Source organism: Macrotis lagotis, chromosome 8 (assembly GCF_037893015.1).
Source record: "Macrotis lagotis isolate mMagLag1 chromosome 8, bilby.v1.9.chrom.fasta, whole genome shotgun sequence".
In the NCBI taxonomy this organism is placed as follows: Eukaryota; Metazoa; Chordata; class Mammalia; order Peramelemorphia; family Peramelidae; genus Macrotis; species Macrotis lagotis.
Window position 1 is genome coordinate 5,979,229 of NC_133665.1, and position 26,662 is coordinate 6,005,890.

Sequence of the window (26,662 nt, forward strand, 5' to 3'; positions counted from 1 at the left end):
ATTTGTAAGGTCAAAATTATTTTCAAATTAATACTAAGGTAATTCAGCTTCTAATATGATAAATGTTAGATATAATATATATATATATATATTCTATAGGTCTTCGATAACTAAAGAATGTAAAGTGTAAGTGTGTAAAGGAGACCAAAAAATTGGAAAATCATTGTTGTAGAATATAAAATCTCAGTTCTCAATCATGGCATTCAAAGTTATGATTGGATCCAATCTTAACTTTTCACTATTTCTTTCTCCTACTCTAATATCCCTTGCTGATTGGATTTGAGAATTGAAGTCTGACAAATCATTGATGACTTTGGGATCTGTTTTTTCCTTTTTTTAGGTTTTTACTAGGCAATGAGGTTAACTGGCTTGCCCAAGGCCACACAGCTAGGTAATTATTAAGTGTCTGAGGCTGGATTTGAACTCAGGTACTCCTGACTCCAGGGCCGGTGCTCTATCCACTGTGCCACCTAGCTGCCCCCGACTTTGGGATCTGAAATGTAGTTGACTAGGAACCCTGTTAATATAACTGGGTCCTAGGGATACAAGTCTTTAAAGAGCGAACTTCTCTTGGAATCAGGAATACTTGTGTTCAAATACAACCTCTTGACACTGTGTAACTGTGAGCTAGTCACTTAATCTCTTTGATTCTCAAACACTTCTCTAATTCTGTAAGTTATAAATGTTTTACAACATAGATTAAAGTGTACGTCAGTGGAGAGACTCCCCATACCAGTAAGGCCACAACAGACATATTGAATTATGATATTTGTGCACATATGCATGTATATCTTACATTTGGTTGTGCACATCTCCCCATCTTCATCTATTGAAATGCTTGCCTATTAAAGCTCAACTGAAATTTCTTTTGCTCTGAAATCTTATCTGTAGGTAATAATTCTCCCTCTTGAACTTTACAAAGTCCTTTTTTGTTTTAATCTCATATATTTTTAATACAGAGATATTATATCTTGTCCAACCATTAGATTTTGCATTCCAGGAAGGCAGAAACCATAAATGTTTTATGTATCCTGGGACCCCGGTACAGTTTTTTGTACAAATTAGGCATTTAGCACATTTATGGAGAGTAAATGAATGAATGAATGAATGGATGGATGGATGGATGGATGAATGAATGAACAGACTTTGAAGCTGAAGGATAGTTTGGCAATTTTAAATAGAGACTGGAAGAATCTTGGCTTCAGTAGGAAACCTCATCTGACTTCAGCAGTCTTGCTAGCAAGAGATTTTCAGAAAAGTACTGTGACCCCAGTAAGAGCTCTCCATAAATTTATATTCCTTTTTTTGTTTAGAATCTCAGTTTGAACATTCACTATGTAAATGATGATATTCCGACTTTCTTCTTCAGTCAGAACTAATTAAATGGAGTCTCCTCTTTTTGTAAATTGGTGAGGAGTTTCTTGGAAATAGTTCATCAGTTACTTGATTTTTATTGCCCTATAAATGGGTCTTCTCATGTAGTTTTGTACAAAAGGGCAGTCCATAAATCCATGAAGGAGGACAATAAATTTTGATGCACATGCTTCCTGACCATCTAAACTTCCTATAATTTTTGTTCTAGTTAAATCAGGTTTCAATGTGGATTATTTCTGCAGTATTGTATGATATATGATCATCAGTCATTTTTCCCAGTGTTAGTTGGACCCCAGTTATACAGCTTTTTCTCTAAAAATAATTAACCCAATTAAGTAAGAATTGTTATGTAGTCAAGTCATTTAATTCAGTCAATTCAGCATGTTGTAGGAGAAAGAGCTAGGTTAAAATCTTTTAAATTTTAGTATTTATCATATGACCTGGAAACTGTTCCTTAAATTCTCTAAGCCCCAGTTTTCTTATCTGTAAAATAGGGATGTTGATTTAACTAGATGATATAATATCCCTTCCAGATCTCATTTAATCTTATGGATAATTTCTTAACCTGTATAACTCTTTCTGGTCTAGGACTATTCTGTGCCTTCTTATGTGCATATATCTTATCTCTCCTGTTAGAATATATGCTCATGAAGACTATGATTATTTCACATTTATCTTAGTATGCTCACCGCTCATCATAGTACCTTGCATATCATAGGTTTGGTATAAACATTGTTCACTGTTCAACAACAAGTTTATTAAATGTATGGTATGTGCAAGGTACTATTCTGATTACTATGGATACAAAGATGCAAAAAAAAAAATTATATATGCCCCAAGGGCCTTAGAGTTTTATTAGGGGATCTGACATTTAGCCTTTTCCTATTCTCCCAAAAGGTAAAACCTTTCTATCTAAATGTACCTTCTATCTATATAAGAGCCTATATGTTATTGCCTCCCTCTTACTAGGATATAAGCTTTCTGACTATAGAGGTTGTTTTGACTTTTGTTTTTTTCCTGTATCCCCAACACTTGGCATCATAATGTCTGGCACATTGCAACTAATGCTTACTGATGGACTGATCCATACGTTATGGGTGATAAAAGGAAATATGAAATAGATAAAAAGGGGTGCGTAGGTAAAAAAAAAAGATCAAGGCCACACTAAACCAGAATATCAGGGAAGATTTCATGAAAGGAGGTGTTGTCTAAATCCTCAAAGAAGAGGATTTTATGAGGCAGAGATAAAGAAGGACCTCTTCATGACCTAGAGAATGGACCACATGAATGTGTTGAGGATGTAACTGGGGAATTGAATGCTGTTCAGTTTAAGTTGAAGGCAAAATCCTGAAAGGATTTGAATAAAGTTAGAAAGTCAAGTCAGTGTCAGATTGTGAAGACACTTAAAAACCAGTGTGGAATTTGTATGTTATCTAATATTCATTAATAAACAATCACACATTTTTGAGTATAGAATTTGCATGTTTAGAGCTGTGCATTAGGAAGATAATTTTGACAGTAAGAACAGAAGAGTGGGGCTACTTTATGTAATAGTGACCTTTCTCTTTGGCTTCCACATGTATTGATATATATTTTTAAAGGCAGTCACTTTAACTTGAGAGGAAAAAAAGATCTAATATTTTTGAAATCATACTGCTTTTTTCTTCAAGTTTACTCCTTAAACTCTAATTTGAAGGGCAACATCTGAAGAATTTGTATTAGCTGTGAATTGAACAGGGGAATATTATATTGGTTTACATGTCAGTGAGACAGAAATAAAATTAATCAGATTTTCTCTAAGAGAAGAAAAAAGACCATGCAATTCTTAAACCATCAACAAAACACGCAAGATATTAAATGTCAGTGGAATGACTTCTCATTTGAACTTTCTTGTGTTGGGAGGACTATAGAATATCCAACAAATTATGTAAGCCTAGACTAGAGATGAAATTTTATTTGATATATCATTGGTCTAAAATTTCATTAGCCATTTTCTTAGTACAAAATTAATTGAATCTGTGGAGCAAATAAATCATTGAAGGTGAGACCAAATTGATTTTTATACCACCTTTCACTTGTTTCACTCTTAGTGGTATTAACTCCATTAGGTTCTGGGAGTGTTTATGGGTATTATAAAACATTTAAATCTTGATGTATTAAGGTACTTGAGTGGTTTTCAGGCATTATTAAGGGAATTATATTAGGATTAGTGTTGTTATCAATCTCCATATCTGGCACATTGCTAAGGAAATGGCTGTTTTATCCTCATCAAAGCCATAAATAGAACTTCATTATCTGACACTAGCAAAGTGCCAAGACTGGTGGCAGAAAAACCTGAAGTCTTGGAAGCAATAAATGGATTTTTCAACAGAAGTTCCTGGAGTAAGTTAGTAATAAGTCTTTGAATGTTTCCAGAGTCTCAACAGGGTATATCTGTCTTTTAGAATGGAAGCCCCAACTCCTCCTGAATTTGAAGAGAATGAAAAGGCAGCTGGAACCACAGTCTGTCTGGATGAGTAATTGAGAATGGTCTGCTCATGACCACATGTCTGAAATGTTCATTAAATGTAAATTGACTTCTCCCTCAGTCTTGAAGAAAGAATGTAGTCTATGTATCATAACTTTTCATATAGCTGACTTATCAAAAGAATGGAGAAAGAAACAGAATTTTTTCCTATTAACCTCACTAAATATCTGAACTTTTGAGAAGCTCTTGATTCACTGTCTCATTTTTATTTATTTATCTTTTTCCCCCTTATGTCAAGATTAGCTTAAATCAGCTTAGATGAAAACTGGCTGAGAGATCATAAACAAAAGATAATGATAAATGGTAATGTACCCAGTTGGCAGGGAACTAGGAAGAATACTTCAGGGATTGGTAATATGCTTGGTCTTGGTGGGGTTTTTTTTTATTCTAATGATCTGGAAGAGAAAATAAATTGCATGTTAATGAAATTTGCAGATGATATTAAATTGGAAGGTGTTGCAAACAGGAGTAGGGACTGACGAAATTACAAGAGCTCACCCTAAACAGGTTAGGGCTATAGACAGAAAAGATTAAAATGAAATTAATCTTAGAAAATTCAAGTTAATGCCTTTCATGATCAGATAGAAATATATAAAATGATATCCTGAAACTCACTTGGATAGGAAAACTTCAGAAAGGTTGAAAGTTTCCAGTAACAGAGAGAATGCTAAGGACAGCCTGAAAGTTTCAAGGTGATGGTACCTATATCACAATGCTTCTTATTCTGAAACCTGAATGGGGGATGAGATGCAGTTTTTAAGAACCCATTTAAGAAGCTGGAACACTGGTAACCTATTTCTGCCCTCTTTTTTCTCCCCATCTTCTATTCTTTTTTCGCTCCTTTTTTGCCTTCTTACTTCTCTTACTTCCTACATCCACCACACCTGGACTGCAGCATTCATATTTGTTCGCCTCTGTGCTAGCTAGTGAATTGTAGACAGATTGGAGAAAGGTTGGCAATGGTGAACAAAACAGATTAAGGGAATAGAACAGTTTGATTTATGAGGAAAGATGAATGGAGTTGAATTTGCTTAGCTTGGCTAAGCAGTGTGTGAGGGAGTACAGAAAAGTACAGATACCTAAGATATGTAAACAACAAGGTTGCAGTGACATTATTTCTTTTGCAGTGTAGGACATAATTAGAAATAATTAACATAGGGTAATGTTATAATTCAAATCCATTCCAAGGAAAAATTAAAAATGGGCAGTTGAGAATGGTCACACTGCTTTGTACTTAGATGCATATGAAGTGCTTGGAAGGGCTTTAGCAAATCTGATAGTTGTTTATTTCATACTTGAAAGATATGACTCTAGATGTGAAAATAATCTTGTCTCCTCACCCCAGGGAAAAGGGGGAAATAAAATGTTCATGATTTTCATTTTTCTTTGCCTTCTCTTTCCATTATGTTTTCCTAGGAATCTAGAAAATAATTTATTCAGTCTCTTACAAGAAGATACTTGTTTCCTTGTATTCTAGTGAGTGGGAAAGCAATACAAAGGAGACCAACTTTGATCAGAGTAGACCAGATAGGATTTTTGGAGATGATTAAAATCATAAATCTTTGGAGCACTGGTAAAGGCCTCAAAGAGACTAGAAAGCTAAATGTACATATCATCTGGGACACTTGGATGGATTGGTCAATTAATCATTAATTTTAAAGAACCACCTTTGTGTATACAGTGTAAAAAAGTACATGAACAAGTCTCTGTCCTCAAGAAACTGTAAGTTCAACTGGGGAGACATGATATTATGTGTATATGTATGTATATATATATATATATTATATATATATATATATATATGAAATATGAAATAATTATTTGCTGTCTTGTATTAAGGTACCAAATAAAGCATTAAAGAAGGGAGAGAGAACTATGGGCTAGAGTGGAGAAACCTAGAAAGCATAATAGGTCTGGAGTTGTAAAATGGAACTTCATATTCTTTCTCTGATATTTCCTATATGATCATGGATAAAGAAATGTCATGTGACCCCCTGGGATTTTGTTTTCTTATTAGTAAAATGAGGGATTGAATTAAATGATTGAATGTCCTCTGATGTCCTTTCCAGCTCTAGATATGTGGTACCAAGGTCAATAAAAGATTGATAAAGGTGTTGGTCTTTTAAGGACAGGACTTCTTCAGATAGAGAAAAAGGAGTATATTCCTTTTAAAAGGCATGGTATTTGCAGAGGAATGGCAATGAGATTGAGCAACTTCAGGGATCTGAGTTGGGTATATGTATATTTGGGAATAAAAGGAGAGTGGAGCTTAGTTAAGTCAGGGAATAGGTATAAATCAAGTCAGAAAGGTCTGCATGGGCCAGATTGTGGACATTTTTGAAAATTAGGCAAAGAAATTTGGACTTTTAGAAGTTTTTGAAGGAAAAAAAAGGAATAATATGACAAAAGCCTGCAAATAAATTATAGATTCTGAACCAAGCATCACACTTCCTAAGTCTGAAATGTTATTGTCTTCATTTGAAATCATTTTCATTTGAAATCATAAGTTTTGGCTACTTCCTGGGAAATATTCCTGTATTTTAGACCAATATTTTTTATTTGGATGAGATGGAGACACAGTACAAACTAAAAGTGAAGAATTTTATGAAACATTTTCACTTAGCATGTTTTACTAATTTTTACTCTGAAAATTGACTGGAATAATCAAAGGATACATATTTTTTTTCTATCACAGTATCTAGCACAATATATTTAATTGTGTATTGATTGACCTCTGTTCAAATTCTGTTTTATGGTTGTTGGGTCTTGTATAATTAAGATCTTTTGGTGGAGTGTTTAGGATTATAGTTAGTAAAAAAAAAGCTGTGTTCACATGGACAATTTTAGGGATTTAATTTTCTGTTAACAGTTTCCTAGAATATTCATTTCTTTTTTTCTTTTGGTTTTTGCAAGGCAATAGGGGTTAAGTGGCTTGCCAAAGGTCATATGATTAAGTATTCAGTGTCTGAGGTTGGATTCGAACTCAGTTTCCCCTGACTCCAGGGTCAGTGCTCTAACCATTATACAACCTAGTTGAGCTGGCCCTGGAATATCCATTTCTTGAAAGTATCTACTTTTTTCTAGTTGCAAACCATTAGTTTTAGCTAACTGTCTATATTATTTAGATACTTAGAAAATTCACCCAAAGTAAGTAAATTAACTTCCATTTGGGGCAATAATTATTTCCTCTCTAGAAGAGTCAACCAATAAAAGGTTTTGTGAGGGGAAATGAAGTGCTGTGTTTAAGGATCAGTAGACCAAATATAGTTAAAGTATTAAGGGTATAAAAGGGGTAATGTGGAAAAAAGGAGAAAATTGTGGAGAGTCATGTTTTGAAGAGGTTTGAATGTGAAAAAGTATTTTTTAATTCCCAAGATAATAGGCAATTGTTAGAATTTATTGAGGTAGGATGGGATATGGCCAGGTGCATTTGTTAGGGATATAATTTTGGAGGCAATTTGACACATGGATTAGTGTAGAGAAAAAGACTTAAAGTAGGGAGACCAATTGGAGGACTGTCACAGTAGTCCAAATAAGTAGTGAGAAACATCTGAATTAGAGTAGTGGTCACTTGAGTGGAGAGAAGGATCACATATGAGAGATGCTTAGAGAAATTACAGGACCCAACATGTGTGAGTTGAGTAAGAGTGATGAGTCAAGAATGGCATTATGAGCTTATGAACCTTGAACAATAGGATGGTGATACTTTATGACAGTACATGAGAAGTTAAAAAATGAATTGGGGGAAAAGATGATAGAGATAATGTAACTCTTCATTTTTTGGTATATTTTATTTTTTAAAATTTTAGAAAGCTTGTATTTATTTTGAGTTTTACAATTTTCCCCCCAATCTCGCTTCCTGCCCCCCATCCCCCATAAAAGGCATTTTGCTAGTCTTTACATCATTCCCATAATATGCATTGATCTAAGTTGAATGTGATGAGAGAGGAATCATTCTTAAGGAAAAAACATATAGTATGAAATATAGCAGAATTACATAATAAGACAACATATTTTTAAAAATTAAAGGTAGTAGTCCTTGGTCTTTGTTCAAACTCCACAATTCTTTCTCAACTCTCTGTCACAGATACCCCCAAATTGTACCTGATTGTTGCTCTGTTGGAATGAGCAAGTCCATTAAATTTGATCATCACTCCCATGTTACTGTTAGGGTTGTACAATGTTCTTCTGGTTCTGCTCATCTCACTCAGCATCAGTTCCTGCAGATCCTTCCAGGCTTCCCTGAATTCCCATCCCTCCTGAGTTCTATAGAACATTAGTGTTCTATCATATATATATATATATATACATATATATATGTATATATATATATATATATATATATATATATATATATATATATATATATATACCACAGTTTGTTAAGCCATTCCCCAAATGATGGACATTCCCTCAGTTTCCATTTCTTTGCCACCACAAACAAAGCTTCTATGAAAATTTTTGTACATGTAATGTTTTTACCCTTTTTCATAATCTCTTCAGGGTATAGAACCAGTAGTGCTATTGCTGGATCAAAAGGTATGCACATTTTTATTGCTCTTTGGGCATAATTCCAAATTGCTCTCCAGAAAGGAATTCACAGCTCCACCAACAATGTATTAGTGTCCCATATTTCCCACATTCCTTCCAACATTGATCATTGTCCTTTCTGGTCATATTGGCCAGCCTGAGATGTATGAGGTGGTACCCTAGAGATGTTTTAAAAAGGGGGAAAGGGTAGGGGGAGGAAAGGGGGAATCAACAGAAGGAAGGTAAGGAAGAAGGGAATGAAGGGAAAGGGGAGTTGGATATAGGAGGGCAAACACACTGAAGGTGGTGGTATTCAGAAACAAAACACTGGGGAATATGTATAAAGGGGGGAAAGGGGGAAAATACAAACAAAGGGAAGATAACATGGAAGGCAATAAAGAGTTAATAATTATAACTTTGAATGTGAATGGGATGAACTCTCCCTTAAAAAATGTAAGTGAATAGCAGAGTGAATTAAAAACCAGAATCCTACAATATGCTGCTTACAAGAAAATCATCTGAAGCAGAGAGATACATATAGAGTAAAGGTAAAAGGTTGGAGCAAAATATATTTTGCTTCAGCTGAAGTGAAAAAAAAGCAGGGGTAGCAATACTTATCTCAGACAAATCAGCTGAAAAAATAGAAGTCATTAAAAGAGATAAAGAAGTAAACTTTATCCTCCTGAAAGGTACCTATAACTAATTTTAACTTCTTCACCTGAAAACTATCTGTTCATATCCTTTGACCACTTATCAACTGGAAAATTTGATACAGCTAGGTCACCTTCTTTCCTTTTATACCCTGCCCCCCATTAATTCCTTTGATATTCTTGTCCTTTTGTTGCTCCAGATGAATTTTGTTGCGAGTTTTTCTAGCTATATATAAAATGGGTTTTTGGGACTTTGATTAGTATGACACTGAATAAGTATTTTAATTTGGGTGGAATTGCCATTTTTACTATATTAGTTAAGTCTAACCATGAGTAATTGATGTTTTTCCAAGTGTTTACATCTAACTTTATTTCTGTGAAAAGTATTTTGTGATTGTCTTCATGTTTTCTAATTTTTTGGGATGTAGATGCCCTGTCTGCTTTAACTTGGAATTTCTCTTCCTATGTCTTGCCCTTGGGCGTGTGTGTGTGTATGTGTGTGTGTGTGTGTGTGTGTGTATGTGTGCGTGTGTGTAATTGCTGAGGATTTGTTTGTTTTTTAATATCCTGATATGTTGCTGAAGTTGTTGTTTCAAGTAATTTTCAGTTGATTTTCTAGGTTTCTTTAAGTATACCATCAATTTGTCCATGAATTGCTTCCTTATTTCCAATTCTAATTCCTTCAATTTCTTTTTTTAATATTATATTGAATAGTAGTGGTGATAATGACATCTATGTTTCATCCTTCTTCTTATTGGAAATGCTCCTAGTTTACATTTCATTCATTACATATATGACTTGGTGGTAGTTTTAGATACTACTTATTATTTTAAGGAAAACTCCATTTATTCCTAATACCCTATAGTGTCTGTGTTATATTTTGTCAAAAGCTTTTTCAGCATCTATAGAGAAAATTATGGTTTCTCTTAGTTTTGCTATTGATATGCTCAATTATGTTAATTATTTTCTTAATATTGAACCATCCCTGCCTAATGGTATAAATCCTGCCAGATCATGGTATATTATACTAATAATAACTTGTTGTAATATCTTTACTAATTTTTTTTTTTAATTTTTGCATCACTGTTCATTAGGAAGATTAGTTTATAATTTTTTCTTGTCTGTTTTGACTCTTCCTGCTTTAGGTCTCAGCACCATATTGGTGTCATAAAAGAAATATGGCAGAGCTCCCTCTTCTATTTTAAAAAAATAATTTATACAGAATTGGAATAAATTGTTTCTTAAATGTTTGGTAAAATTAACTTGTAAATCCATCTGAGTCTGGAGATTTTTTCTTGGGAAGAATATTAATGATATCTTTAATTCCTTTTTCTGAAACAGGGTTATTTAATTATTTTATTTCCTCTTCTGTTTATTTTCTTTTCTGTTTGTATTTTTGTAAATGTTCATCTATTTCACTCAGGCTATCAAATTTATTGGCATATAGTTGGAAAAATAGCTCTGTATTATCTCTTTAAGTTCCTCCTCATCAGTAATAAGTTCACCTTTTTCATTTTTGATACTGGTAATTTGATATTACTTTTTCTTTTTTTAAAAATCAGATTAACTAAAGGTTTATCTATTTTATTGGGTATTTCAAAAAACCTACTCAGTTTAATTTATTAGTTCAATGAGTTATTTTTACTTTCAAATTTATTAATTTCTGCTTTGATTTTCAGAATTTCTAATTGGGTATTTAATTGGAAATTTTTAATTTTTTCCCCTAGCTTTTTTAGGTTCATGCCCAATTCATTGATTTTCTTTTTCTCTATTTTATTCTTATAACTATTTATAGATATAAAATTTCCCTCAAAAACTGCTTTGGCTGCATCCTGTAAATTTTGGCTCACAGTCTCATTGTTGTCATTTTCTTGGATGAAATTGTTGATTATTTTTATGATTTGATGTTTGATCTACTAATTCTAGTGCATAGCTAATTTTGATAAAGGTGCTATGTACTGCAGAGGAAAAAGGTATATTCCTTTCTATCCCTATTCAATTTTCTCTAAATATCTATCATATCTAAGTTTTCTAAAATTCTTAAGTTCCTTTTGTTTATTTTGTGGTTAGATTTATCTAATTCTGAGAGAAGGAGTTTGAGTCCCCCACATTATAGTTTTGTTATCTATGTTAACCTGTAATTTGTTTAGCTGCTCCTCTAAAAATTTGGATGCTATCCCACTTGGTGAATATATGTTTAATAATGAAATTACTTCACCACCTATTTTAAGAAGCATTTTAAGATGTAATTTCCTTCCTTATCCCTAAAAGGGATGAATCTTTTACCTAACCCTGTGTGAATCTCTCTGTTTCAAATGTGGGATTCTGGTTTTTTTTTCCATTCTGCTATCTACTTTCATTTTATGGGACAGTTTATCTCATTCACATATATGGCTAAGATTATAAGGTCTATTTCTCTCCATCCTATCTTCCCTCATTTAAACTTTTCTCTTTCCTTTCCCCTTATCCCTCTTCACCAATGTTTTGCTCCCTTTCCCTTTTAACTTTTCTTTTTAATTTTAATTTTAACTTTAACTTTAGTTTTATTTTTATCCTCCCTTTTATCAGTCAATTTTCTTCTTGTTCTAGGCCATTAGGAGAGTTTTCCATGATAATTTCCTAAAAGGTATTTTCCTGGCTCTTTTTTTTTGATCGTGGCTTTCAGGTAGATCAATAATTCATAAATTATCTCTCTGCATCTATTTTCCAGGTCATTTGTTTTTCCTACTTTACATTTTCTTCTATTTTTTCCTGCTTTTTAGATTTGTTTGATGGAATCTTGCTGTCTCCTTTTGTTTCCATTTATCTATTTCTAATTTTTAGGGTTTATTTTCTTCAGTTAGCTTTTGTGTTTCCTTTTCTAGTAGGGTTTTACTTTTAAATTAGTTGTTTTGCTTTTCCAATTGGTCAGCTTTATTTTTGATGAATTACATTCTTCTTCCAATTGATAATTTTTACTTTTAAAAGAGTTGATTCCTTCCGTCAATTTTTCATAATTCTCCTGCATGACTCTCATTTCTTTAATTAATTTTCTTTAATTAATTTTCCTTCTTCCTCTTTGGTTTTTAAAATCTTTTTTGAGCTCTCCCAAGAGGTTTTAGATCTGAGGCCAATTCATAAACTACTTTGAGGTTTGACATGTAAACAATTTGTCACTACTTTCTTCTTCTGAGGTGACATTTTTATTGCCCCTAAATATAGCTTACTATGGTTAGTTTTTTTTTGTTTTTTTTTTTCATTCATTTTAATAGTTGAGTTCTGCTCCTGAGGTAGCAGGAGTATAGTTCCAAGGTTTTTGTGCTGGGACTGGGATCTGGTCCCTGACTTATCACTTGCCAAGGTGTTGCCTATGCAGAGGTTTATTCCCTCCTTTTGTACCCAGGTGTTGCTTACTCAGAGGTTTATTTTCATCTTTATGCCCAGGTTTTGCCTATGCAGTGGTTTGCTCCAAACTCAGGCCCATCTATTGCCATAGTGTTCCCAGGGCTCAAATTTTACCTGGAGATGTGACTCTACCTGCTGACTTGCTGTAAAGCTGGCCTCCTGAACTGGGACCTGAGCTGTACTGTGGTTAAGAGGCTTCTGGTAGCTTTCTCACATATGTTGGGTTATACTTCCCTTTTCCCTCAGAAGAGACAGACCTTTACTGAAGATCCTCCTATCTTAATTTGAGAACTTGCTTTACCCTTTTTTTGGTGGAAAACTCTGGGGGCTTCCTAGTTTTGTGCACTGTCTTGATCTCTACCCTGGAAGTCTCATACATGTTGAGTTTCTGACATTGAGTTCATAATATCTATTATAACTTGGTGATGTATCAAGTCACATCACTAAGTGGGTGAAGTGAATCATCCCAAATGAAATGCAGCTACTAAATGGCAAAGCCAAGGCTAGATCTCTAATCTCTTCACTACTAATGTAGTAATGATGGCAAATAATCAGAAATTGGGGGAATGCCTACCAGTTGGTAATGGCTAGACAAATTTTGCTATATGATTGTGATAAAATATTATTTTTCCTGCAGAAAAAACTAGAAAGACTTACTTGAACTGATGCAAAGTAAAGAGAGCACAACCACAAGAACACTGTACACAGTGATGTCAATAGTGTACAATGATCAACTGTGAATGACTTAGCTATTCAGAGCAATACAATGATTTAAAAAGGCTCTCCCTTCAGAGAAAGAACTGATAGAGTCTAAGTGCAGACTGAAGCACATTATTTTTACTGTCTTCATTTTTCTTGAGTTTTTGTCTTTATATTCTTTTATTAAATAACTATATAGAAATACATTTTGAATGAATTCATATGTATAATCAACTTACTTGTCTTCTTAAGATAAGGGAAGAAAAGAGATTTGAAACTTAAATTTTTAGAAAATTGAATTCTAAAAATGTTTTATTTGTAATTGAGAGAAAAAAGAACTTTTTTCATAGAAGAAACAGCAGTTTAGGTTTGATGCTTTGTTGAAGGAGGGTAGATTTGAATATAAGGAAAATATACTACATTTCTCCACTTCATGAAGGATAATGCTAATGGATCTCTACATGGAAAAAACATCAATTATTAATTATTTCTCTACAACATCCAGGACATCAGTGCTCAAATGGTAGATGGTAATCATTTCCCCCATTATTCATATTATCTATTTAGCAGCTTGAAAATATAATTTCTCTAGCAATTTTGTCCCTTTTTATTCCTCTGAGTCCCTAATGGAGCTGAAATTAACTGGAGCTCTCAAGTTCTTTGCTTATACTATCAAGCCAGCTCTGGGAATAGTTTAGAAATCAATTTTCAATCAGTTCACACCTGTACCTAAAGCAAACACCAATAATAGTTGCTGGTAGCCTGCCAGTATTTGAAAGAGCCACTATGCTAATTAGGGCCTAAATTTAATGTGTACCATGAATGAAACATGTCATTTTTGAACTGGTGTTGTAGACATGTTGGCTTTATGGAGTCTCTCTGAATGGATATTATAAAAAACTAAAAGAACTAACGCTTTAGCTCTAATTCCATTCCTGCCCATCCTGCCGCCCATATGCCTATTATCCATTAGCTGGAGAAAATGGAAAAGCAGTGTTTTCTTACCTTAAAAAATGTCAGTGGTGTTAAACCTTTAATCAGGATAAGTCAAGCATGTTTCCAAAAGGTGAGAGAGCTTCCTAATTCTTATTGCAGAAGCCTGTAAAGCTTAGGAATTATTCAATCATGGAAAACAGTAGCCCTGACCTTGGCAAGTCTGGTGGGAATGAAAATGATTTACTCTGAGAACCCTGGCTGTATTCTGATAAATCATTGGCATTCATTTAAATGACTTCTGTACTCATGTGTCCTGGAGGTTCTAGAATTACAGTCCTTTGAGTTCCTTCTACCTTCACTTATGAGAGAATAAAGGATTAGTCATATGCCATGAAGTTATAAAATCAGCATTGTGATAATGACTGAAAACCAATGTATCTTTAATTAGTGTTTATTTTTATTGTAAACTTTCTAGCACAGGTGGATTTGAATTTATTGGAGAAAATTTCAGGAAATCCAGATTTTGATTCTTATCTTTTGTACTGGACCTATGATTTAATCAATTTAGGGAACTCTGATGGAAGAAACCCTCCATATTAAGTCAGATCAGATAATATACCATAGCTTATAGTATTACAGTTGCCTGGGGGAAAAGAGATATGACTTGCCCAATATCTTACAGTAGACAGTAATGGAACACAAGGTTTCCTGACTCCAAGGCCAACTCTCTATCCTCCTATGGCAGAGTGCCTGTCAGGTTTTAAATTAGACATTCAAAATTAGGAAGTGGACAGAAGGCTGCAGTATCACACCAGCCATGACATAAACCTTCAGATCTGTTAATTTTTAGCATTTATGATTTCTCCCCAGATTTCAAAATAAGGAGCCAAGAGAACTGAACTTTAAATATAACAGCTTAAAAAGTTTCTGAATCTGTCATGGGTGAGAGGGGGAGGATAAAGGAGGGTCTTGTCACTTTGAAGCTTGGAGTCCTGATTTTAGACATGCATAGCCAAGAAGGAGATGAATTCCCCAGTCTATGCTGTTTGAACAAAAGGAATTTGAATGGAGAGGTGGAGAGAATCATAGATTCTCTGAAACTTCTTTACTGTTGCTTGGATGCTCAAACAAAGAACCTTTGATTCTGTTTTTAACTGCTGACTTGAGGACTGACACAGCTCAAAATGGATTTGGAAGAGTTGAAATGTGAAGAAAAAAAGGGAGGCTATTCTTATTTTAGTGTGCAGGAAGAATGGATATTTTTACATTGTCCTTATCTCTGTGATATCCTAAGTCATCCTGTCCATATAAGGACTGATCACCTTTTATTTCAACAAGGCTACTTGTATTTTGCACGCTCTCTAATGCTAGGTAGAGGGATAGAGAGCAGCACTTTACTCCACACCAACTTCAGAAGGGCACTCCACACTTTTCCAAAGGAACTAACCTAGAAAGACTTGTTTCTTTTTAAAATGCAAATGGTGGCTGCCTCCAGGTGAATAGCATCCTTATAGAGTTCATCCCTGAGTAATAGCACATCTGTCTTTGTATTTTCACAATTCCTATGGCCAAGCAAAAAAGATTGTAGTCTGCAGTGCCATTACATGAGCCTTTAATTTTGTAGGTAGATTCAGTTCATATTTTAAGTCTTCCTGGATAGTGTCAGCTGCATTGAGAATGGCAGCTTCCACCAAGGAACCTTATTTACATTGCTGGTCAATGACTACAACTTGCAACTCAAGTAAAAAATGTAACAATAAATTTTGAGCCACATAATTAAATAAATTGAAACATCTCATCTAAAAGCGGACTGTGGTGACACATAGAAAAAAACATTATTTCAAAGAAGGCTAATAGTAGAAGAGTAAGTTGTAAAGTAGGTAAAGTATATTGCATCAAAATATTAATTATACACTCTCATCTCTGATAATAAATACTTCTGATTTTTTCCAAGGGAATTTCTGAAATAAGTTACAAAATACAACTCATAATAATTCATATGAATATTAAATAATTGTGGTCATGACTGACCAATTGGCATAGAGAAATGCCACCATTTTTAGACCCCCCCCATAAATCTCTTCCATCACCCTTAGTTGATATTTAAAGTCAAAAGTTCTATTATATATTAGGATTTAAATGTGCCCTAAGCACATATTCATGGCTAATAATAATAATAATAATAATAATAATAATAATAATAATAAATAGAATCAGAAATTTGAAAATTCTCAGGAGAAAGAGTTTAACTTTTTCAATTTTTTTCTAACATATATCCAAGTTCTAAAATACTTGTTTTTTATTATTTATTATTTTTTGTTTTGTTTTAATTTTTTATAAGGCAGTGAGGTCAAGTGACTTGCCCAAGATCACACAGCTAGTAAGAATCGAGTGTCTACGGCCAGATCTGACTCCAGGGTGGTGCTCTCTTCACTGTACCATACAACTCACCCCTGAGCATAGAGTTTTGAAGTCCTTTCATTGACCAGTAAATACCTCAGGAATGTAAAGATCTTGAATTTTGTCTATGTGGATACTTGCCTTCACTTAAAAATTTGCAACTCTGCTATGCCCTGGTGGATATATATTGCTTATAAGATTTATTGATTGACAAACTTATCACTCCATAGCCAGCCTGATAAAAGACCTGCTTTATTTTAAGTGAACTAAGGCCTTGAAAAAAATAGACATATTCTATCACCAGTCTCCTAATTGGAGCTTTTGCTATTTGATGGGACTTTTCAAAGCCTTTCCATAACAGATAAGTTTTGTTTCTATAATGAGGCCACAAATAGTGTCCAGAATAAATGACATAAGTATACACATTCACACACACACACACATATGTGGATATATGTCCAGGAGGTAAAGGCAATTTGCATGAGAGATATCAGGAAAGTTCCTTGGAGGCTGCTGCTGGTGGGGGGTGGGGAAACACAGTAAGGAAGGTTCTCTCTTCAGTTCTGATCACTAGGGTGTAGTAGAAAATCATAGTGTCCTACTTTAGTTAGTTCTTATTACCTTAGGGCTATGCTTGGTTGTTTTTATGCTGTTTAAGGAGTACAAGTTTTATAAATACCCCTACATTTTGGCACCCTGAATCAAAACTTCTTTTCCTGCTTTATTTGTAGGTTTTCCTGCTGCCAGTTTAGTCATAGGGAGCTCAGGGCCACTTTTGTATTCTAATAAAAGTGAAGAACTAATAAAATATCACTCAAAATGTATAGTATAGATTTCACTTTATATACTGCTCTTCTTACTCATTTGCTAAAGTTGATTATAATTGCCTCTTAGAAAATGAAATGTAAGCATGCTTATTCAACATAAGAGCTCGGTGACATAATGGAACTAAGGCTTTAGACTAGGAGAATTCTTAACAAAATTCCTGGCATGCAATAGACACTTAATAAATGTTTGTAGATCAATTGCCTGCTCAAATGTCAGTAACTATGTAAATTGGTTCTCAGTTTTCCATATTTTATATAAAATGAGGAGGTTGGATTAACTAAATTTGAAATTTGTCTATATTTCAACCACCATAAGGCATCAGAATGAGTTCTAATTTGCATCTATGGAGATGATATAAAAAATTATTCTGACAGTATGCATATTCCCTCCTTGGAAAAATTACCCCTCCATATACTAGTTATTAGTATTCATGGATTGCATTTCTATCACATTGTCTCCCAAAAATAAAAACAATACATGATCAATATTCCATTGGCCCACTTCTCTGAATTTAGCTAGGTTGGATCAGAGGTTTCAAATACACATTGGCATGAAATACTCCTGAGTATTCCTCAAGCCATATTAGAAAGTAATTGGGAGTGGGGGCATAGAGCAGTTAAGGAGTTAGTTGGATAGTGCAACCATGCTGGAGTCAGAATTACCTGAGTTCAAATTTGATCTTAGACACTTAATAATTACCTAATTATGTGACCTTAGGCAAGTTACTTAACCCCACTGCCTTGCAAAAACAAACAAGCCAAAAAAGTAATTGGAAATGTTTAAGAAAATAAATAAAAATAGAGTAGGACTTAGACAATGTTATTCTGCGATTTTTCTAAGTCAGAAGTCTTATGTATGATAAAATGGCCTCATTTCTATTTGACTTTCATATCACTGCTTTAGAAAATCAATTTTATTTACAGGCTAGAGTGTATGCCTTAAAGATTTGGGTTTATCTCCCACTTCTGATACATACTAACTCTGTGCCCTCAGTAAGTCACAATGTCTCTTAGTTCTCTAGGTCAGAGATGTAAAACTCAAATAGAAATGAGGTCCAATAAACGGTATATAATGGTGCATAGAGTCCACATGTTAACTTGTGATAGTGGTAGTTGTTGTTGTTTCAGTTGTATCTGTTTTTGATCACTTTGGGGTTTTCTTGAAGAGTATGATACTGGAATGCCTTGCCATTTCCTTCTCCAGCTCCTTTTATAGATAAGGAAATGAAAGCAAATAGGGTAAAGAACTATATTTTTCCATATATAAAACATACCCTTTTGTTTAAAAAAAATCTGGGGTCTAAAAACTGGGAGTGTCTTACACAGTAATTGTAGACTTTTTTTACTTGCATTTCCCACTTTTTCACACTTATTTTTGTGCTCATTGTTGTAGATTTTTTGGTAAATTACATGTTTATTTTTTTTTGTCCTTAACTTTAGTGTTGAGCACAAAGCGCTTTGAAGTAGTTATTGTGAAACACATTTTGTAACATTGCCATTGAAATGAACTTTGCTTCCTTCAGAATAGTCCCTGTGTTTCACTTGCAGATTTTTTTACTCTCATTTTCTACTTTTTCCCACTTTTCTGTCTTTGCATTCATTGTTTCACATTTGTTACCAGTATATTAAGTTATATTTTGCCCAGAAATGGCTTAGAAAAGATTTTTGTATGGCGATAAATTCAAGTTAAAAGTGATCCAGTTTGCAAAAGTGAATGGAAATCGTGCTGCTGAATGTAAGCTTGGTTCTCCTCCAACTGAGAAAACAATCTGAGACCGGCTATAAGCAGAAAAAACACTACTGAAAATGCCCTAACAGAAGGCCATGAAAAGCAAGTCAGCCAAATTCCCTGGTTTAGAGAGGGAACTGAAGATATGGATTGAAGAGCAAAGGGCAATTGGAATTCCTGTGTCCCCAAAGATGGTTCAGCATGAGACAAGAAGAATGGCTGATGAAAAGAAAGTTACTGATTTCAAAGGAGGAACAGTTGGTGCTTCAGGTTCATGAAACGGAATAGACTAAGCATGTGTCCACGCACCAGACTTGCCCAAAAGATGCCTGAAAGTTATGAGCAGAAGGTCCTTGAATTTCATTAAAACTTGAGTTCAATAACTTTATGTAATACATTTTTTTTCAAATTTTTGGCCGCAAAATTTAAGTGAATCTTAGACATGGGGACAAAGAGTAACTTGCTCAGGGTCACACAACCAGTAATTGTCTGAGATCAGATTTGAACTCCAAGCCTAATGTTCTACATGTTACATAGCTAACTGCATATTGATTTAGAAAACCCCATAATAACATTTTCCATTTTTGGGGTATTTTTATTCATTTTGTTGATTACTTCTTAATGTAAGGTAATCTTGTTCAGGCCACACTTAGGAGTGTTATCTTCTGTGTGTAGCTTCTAGAGATGTATTTGACACTTCTGCTGTAGGCAATTCTCCAAGACAGGGATCCTTAAACTTTTTTTTAATGTCACAAACTCTCTTGACAATTTAGTAAATACTTTTTCAGAATAATATTTTTCTATAATTGAAGGAAATGATAAATATTACAAGTTAATAAAAATAAAAATATAATTTTCTCCCTTCCAACTTCACAGACTTTTTGAAATTTGTCCTTCAGACTCCTTAGGGATTGGTGAGATTCATCTTAAGCTGACCTAGTATTATAAATTTCAGAAAAAGAATCAATTTGAATTGGAATACCCTATCCCAATGCCAGTGATAGGGATGCCCTATGCCAGTGAAATCAAAGATTCAATGCCAATCCTTACCCTTTATATAACAATGAAGAAATTTCAAATTCCACAAAGCTTTATTATACATCTTCTACATTCTGGACAGCATGGGTGACCCTGAGGCTACAATGGCAATATTTAAACAGTTAATTTGGCCCATAATGGAAAAATTTTCAACTTTTTTAGGAGATTCCTGAACTTGGAATCCAGTGGTGAAACCCATACAAAGATAAGATGTAAATATCCTGGATTGAGAAATCAAGATTATAGAAATAAGGGCAGTTTGCTCAACGATGGAGCCCTTGTTTTAAGTTAATCATGTAATATAACTTTTTTTTTAATATAACATCATTAGGGGGTGGCTAGGTGCTGAAGTGGATAAAGCACTGGCCCTGGAGTCAGGAGTACCTGGGTTCAAATCTGGTCTCAGACACTTAATAATTACCTAGCTGTGTGGCTTTGGGCAAGCCACTTAACCCTATTTGCCTTGCAAAAACCTAAAAAGCAATTAAAAAAATATATAACATCATTAGATGTTCCAAATTTGAGCACTTTCTGTATATGGGAGATTTCATGTTGTTATCCATTTAGTGTGTTATCCTCTCTTTCCCTCTCCCCTTCCACCTCCCCCCCAATGTTGATATGAGAGTTTAGTTCAACATGGCTTCAACATTCAACAAGTGCTTGCCACATGAGCTAAGTACTGATACAAAGTATTGCATTAACTATTCCCTACTTCATGGAACTCACCTTCTGTAGAAATTTCTTCAACTGAGTTTATGCTCTTCTGCATTAAACCTTTCCGGATCATCCCAATTACTATTTAGTGCTCTCCCTCCCAAACCATCTTGTGCTTAACACACACACACACACACACATGCATATATGTATATATAGATACACACATGCATATATGTATATATAGATATACATTGATTAATTTTATGTTATGTAAGTACATCTGCATTTAAGTATGTAAGCTATATATCATATATATGTATATTTTGTGTTTTATGGGTCTTTGTCTCTCAAAAGTAAGTTCTTTGTGAGTAGAAGAATTTCTTCTTTGTACTTGTTTCCCCCAGTACAATATATAGTACATATGTCTGTTGATTGAATGAAATTAATCCCTAGTTCATTTAAATTTATGTAAGAATTGTTTCCCAATTGAATTGACCAACTATGAATGAGTGAATTTTAGGAAAAATATTAAATGTTTATTGTATACTAAATACTGTCCTAAGTATTGAGGATGCAGGAATAAATTCTCTAGGAGATAACCCCTATCATTGGAGGGAGATGTTCACAGAGGCTCAAGGCTCACCTGTTGAGGATAGACTTAATAGGATTCATGTTTCAGTTTATGGGCCAACAAGATGATGCTTCTCCTTCCTTCTCATAGAAGACCATAACATAAGGGAAATGATGCCATGACATGTAAGTGAATTGAATTTGAATGAGGGGGTGCTGTGCTAAATCACTATTCTCATTTTCTTATCTGTGGTTACCTGGGTCCAGTGGCCTGCTTTGAATCAAAATGAGTAGAGATGGCCCTGGATGTGAGACAATCAGAGTAAGTGACTTGCCCAAGTTCACATAGCTAGAAGTGTCAAGTGCTTGAGGTCGGATTTGAACTCAGGTCCTCCTGACTCCAGGACTGTTGTTCTATTGTACGACCTCGCTGCCTATAATACCGAGATATATAATATAATAATATGTAATATAACAGATAACAAGATGATCTTTCAAAGGAAGGAAGGAAACACTCATGATCAGGTATCTTTTAAGTTCAAGACATGTTGCTAAGCACTTTACAAATATTATCTCATTTGATTCTCATGACTATCTTCTGAGATAAGTGCTACTGTTATGTTTAAAGTTGAGGAAACTGAGTCAGACAAAGTTTATGTGACTTACCCAACATTGCAAGTCCAGTCAAGTGTCTTGAAGCTGATTTGAATTCAGTTATTTCTGATTTCTGACTCTGGTCCCATCATTGTCTTCAATATACCTGCTTATTCCTTTTTAAACTCTGAGATTCTGGGAAAACATGCTAAAGTAACATTTAAAATTTTGAAGAGAAAGGTAGAGAAGCAATTATATGTAATGGGATGAGTTGGCTTTGAAATCACAGGTCTTGGGTTCATATTCTACCTATCCAGTTTGAACAAGACTCCTTTAAGGACCTTTTTTCCTAAACTGTAAATTGAACAAGTTAGACTAGATAGTCTCTAAGGATCCTTCAGCTTTATTATCTTATAACCTTTTAATTTAATTGACACATCAAAAAGTTTTTTTCTTTATGACAAATTTTTGACTCTGGCAGTGAGCTATAGAAAAGTAGTAAGAAATCATTGTTTACATATTAGCAACAATTATTTGCTATGTAATACAAATGTTTTAAATAAGAACAGAAAAATATACAACATTTGTTTTCATCAACTTTTGTAGTTTAAAATTAAGGGACTGGGAAGACCACTGAAAGAAATTAGTTTCAATACTGTAAATGCCCCTTGATTCATGGCAGTCATTTAACAGAAGACTTCCTTGCAATTAGATCAGTTAAGGAAGCCATATTTTGCTTTATGGGGGAAGGAGATTGAATAATTCCTTAGTTCTGTTACTATGGTGGAAAAAATGAAACACTTTACTTTTGGTTGTCCACAATTTTCCTTCTGCTCATATGGTGATAATACCTCATCAGATGCCTGGAGCTGTAAGCTCTGGAGTAGCCTTTAGCCAAAGCTACATGTTATTTTTAGGAATTTTCCCTCTTGTTAAGATTTGGTTGCTCCCCAGGAGGGCTCTGAACCAATAGCTTTAGCTGTCATGAATTCTGAGAAAGTTGAACTAAGATTTGATAGGGATCCAAACTCTCTTAAAACATTGAGCTTTTATCATTTTACCAACTTCACTTTCAATTTGTGCTCAGACTTCAAAAATATTTCTTTTTTTCCTAACTCCCCATACATCTGTTTTAAAAGTACTTATATTTCAGGAATAACTAAGAAATATATTGATCTGTTTAACAGTAGGGTTGATTTTTTTCTCTAAAGCCCACCATCGGACTATGTATGAACAATAGAATTTCTTTTTACAGAAGTGTGGGTGGCACTGTTTTATTGATTTATAGGGAAGTGTGGATATGGATTCATAGTAAAAGTTAGCTTTATACTTATGAGTTGCACAGCCTGGAAAAATCCTGCTGACAAGCCAGCTAAATAATCAGTCAGTGGAAATCAGGAAGTTTTGGCTTAGATGTTAGATGGTATTAAGATAATCAACTCCTATTTTCTTCATATTACTGAGAGAAGAAAAATTCATGAGTCTTTGAATGATTAACTGTCGAACTCTGACTTTTCACTGAATAGAAATGGAATGGTTCACTTTTGTGATATTGTAATTGAATGTCTTTCATATTCTACTATGTCCAGCACCTGTTTAATCTGACAACAGACCTCTGTTTTACTCCAACACAGTTTATGATTTGAGTTAGAGAAGCCACCTAGAGTAAGAATTACAAAATGGAAAGAATAAATGCCTACTCTCCCTAGAAGAAAAGCTTTCCTGGGTCATTTGAGGGAAAATAATGCAACTGCCTGTTGAATGTAGTGGGGATTTAAGACCATCAGTAAAGACCATCAGTAAAAAAAATGAATGAGTAATATGAGGAATCAGTCCACATAATAATGATTTCATAAAGCAATGTAGAGGAAAAAAAGAGGACTGAAAAAATCTGAATACCTGATAGTTGAGAATGAAATGGAAAAAATGGAAATATAACAGCATAATAAGATAAATATAGAGAAGTGGTAGAAGATACAACAAGATTGAGAAAAGACAACTAGTGCTGTTAAGTGAAATGGGGGAAAGGGTTCAGAATTGCAGGAATTGGGGAACAAATCACGATTAGTTGTGAAAGGAAAATGAAAAGCATCATAAATTTTAGTAGTAAGTACCAGAGAATTTTATAGAAATTACATGGCTTCAATTGCATATATATGAACTAAAAAGTCATAATTTGCAGTGGTTCTTATCTCTATATGGATTTAAGAGAGATTTCTGGACTTCATGCCATGAAAATTTGAGTTTACATCTTGCCTTCCACACTTACTTGCTGTGTGACAATGACCAAGTCACTGAACCTCTCCAAGGTTCAGACAGTTCTTTAAAACTACATGTTAATGACTGTTTGTAATCTGCATCAGAGACAACAATATTTTAGGTCCTTGATTTATAGGTTTAAAAAGGTGAACATGAAGTATATAGTATTACCAATTATTAGTTCATTTCTAGCATGGGTAGTTTTTTTTATTTATCTGGGTAGCTATACATTGTTGCTTCTAGTTTGGAATATAGTAAATAATAGTGCTTTTAGAATTGAAAGGGTTGTATAGTAGGTGGGCTTGGACTCAAGAAGTCTGAGTTCAAATTGTGCCTCAAACATTTACTTAGCTATTTCATACTGGGCAAGTCACTTCACCTCTCAGATTTCTTTTCTCCATCTGGAAAGAAGGGATAATAATAACTACCTTTTAGAGTTGTTGAAAATATCAAATGAGATAATATGTATAAAACATTTTATAAAACTTAAAACAGTTTATAAATATTATTACTGATAATAGTGATGCTTGTGGTGGTAATTGTGGTAGGAGCAATAACAACAGCCAGTAGTACAGTATACTTGTCAGTGAAAGTCAGTAATTATTTTTTGGAAACATTCTGTTGTTTGGAAAAGTTAACCCAAGATACAGATTCCACAAGTTTATACTAGATGTTAGCTTCAACAGAGGAATTCTACCTTTATATTTACACACACACACACACACACACACACACACACACACACACACCCCAACATACATACATAAAAAACATACATATTTGTATATAAATATCTTTTTATGAGATGGCATGTGACACAGGGAGGAAATAAAGACAAAATTTCAGGTAAAAGAAGGAAGTCATCAATTATAATTTTTGGAGGAAAATAAGGAGAGCTTCCTTCCTTCCTAAGAAATCCATAAGCTCTATTTTTGAATGAGATAAATATTATATCTATCTCTAATTCTATGTGTATATATATGTACATTTATATATGTATACATACATATATATACATATATACATTTTTATATGTATACATACATATATATATACAAATATATATATATATGTATCCTCTTATAGTCTATCTAAATACATGCATATGTATGTGAAAGTGAATTACATTACTTCTAATGTTCCTTCCTGCTTTAAATCTGTGACTCAGTTCAGACTTTAAGGACATTCTTGCATGTGCAAAGTCAAATAAAAAGTCAAAGAATTGAGATGTTCTCAGTGGATTTAGATTCAGAAAAAACAGAATTTAAGTCTTTCCTCAAATATATAATAGCTTTGTAACATTGGGCAGGTTACTAAATCTCTTTCTATAAAATTAAAAAGACTGGTCTTGATGATCTCTAAAACCCTTCTGGCTCTAAGTCTTGTGTTGTGGATATGACTAATCCATCTCACATCATATATATGTATATATATATATATATATATATCACTTTATAGTTAAGAAAGTATCTTACAGTTTCAAAAAAATTTTTTTAAATATTTTTTAATTCATTCTTTCTAATTCTTGAATTTTTTCTGTTAATCAAGATTATACATATAAAAATACACACACACACACACACACATATATATATATATATATATATATATATATATACTTATATCATGATGGGAAAAGAACAAATCTTCTGACTTGATGATTAATGCCCTTTTCTTTTAATCTGTAATCTCACAAACATATTTCTAAAGTAAACAAAGATAATTAAAGGGAAAACCCCCATCTGTTTCTTTATTTATCTATATAATTGCCTCAATTATCCATTTTGATAGTGAGTTTAGAAGTGACCATTAACCTTTCCATGCCCAATGAAGCTTTGTCTTCATTCGTTTTGAATTTTTCAAATTAGTCTTTTGCAAATAGTTCCTGAAAATTTCAAGTAAACTTGATTTTTATGCATCAAATTCCATTTTTAAAATACGAGGAGTATATATTACCAAAACAAATTCCAGGGTGAATTATTTTGTAATGTTTGAATATTCAACTCCCTTTCTCAAATGTGTCTTACAAATCTGAACATGTTTGAATTTATTGACTGTGCTTAAAATTAGAGTAGAGTGAGGCTGTCTTTAGATATTAAAGAAATAAATATTCTTAGTCCATGCTGTTTGCTAGACCTGTTCTTCATGTTGGTTTTACTCCATATAAAAAACTTGGATGTCTTCAGATTATTAGAGAAAACTCTGCCTGCGATTCTTTTTTGCTTCTTAAAGATACTATTGTAGTATTACTATTGAGGATAGGAATGATGCTGAAACCAGCAGGAAATAATGTTTTGCTTTATCTCTGTCTTATGGTTAGATGAGAAGATCTATGAAATAGTAGCTTTTGTCAGTTACCCAAGAAATGCATTTTTTTTTGTTTCTGACATTCCTCTCAATTTCTCTTTGTAGGACCAAAAGTCATACATATTATATAAAAATCAAGATATTTGTCCAGATATAAATCACTGCACATATATTAAACATC

The 26,662-nt window shown here is 33.6% G+C and overlaps 2 long non-coding RNA genes across 2 annotated transcripts in view; one reads left to right on the forward strand and one right to left on the reverse strand.

Moving 5' to 3' along the window:
* Positions 1 to 14,373, reverse strand: part of LOC141494696 (uncharacterized) — a 48,809-nt gene extending 34,436 nt beyond the window's left edge. The window contains exon 1 of the long non-coding RNA XR_012470542.1: positions 14,170 to 14,373. This is a non-coding gene — a long non-coding RNA (uncharacterized LOC141494696). The remainder of the gene's footprint in view (positions 1 to 14,169) is intronic.
* LOC141495230 (uncharacterized) overlaps positions 1 to 26,662 on the forward strand; it is a 699,421-nt gene that overhangs the window by 254,085 nt on the left and 418,674 nt on the right. The window lies entirely within an intron of this gene.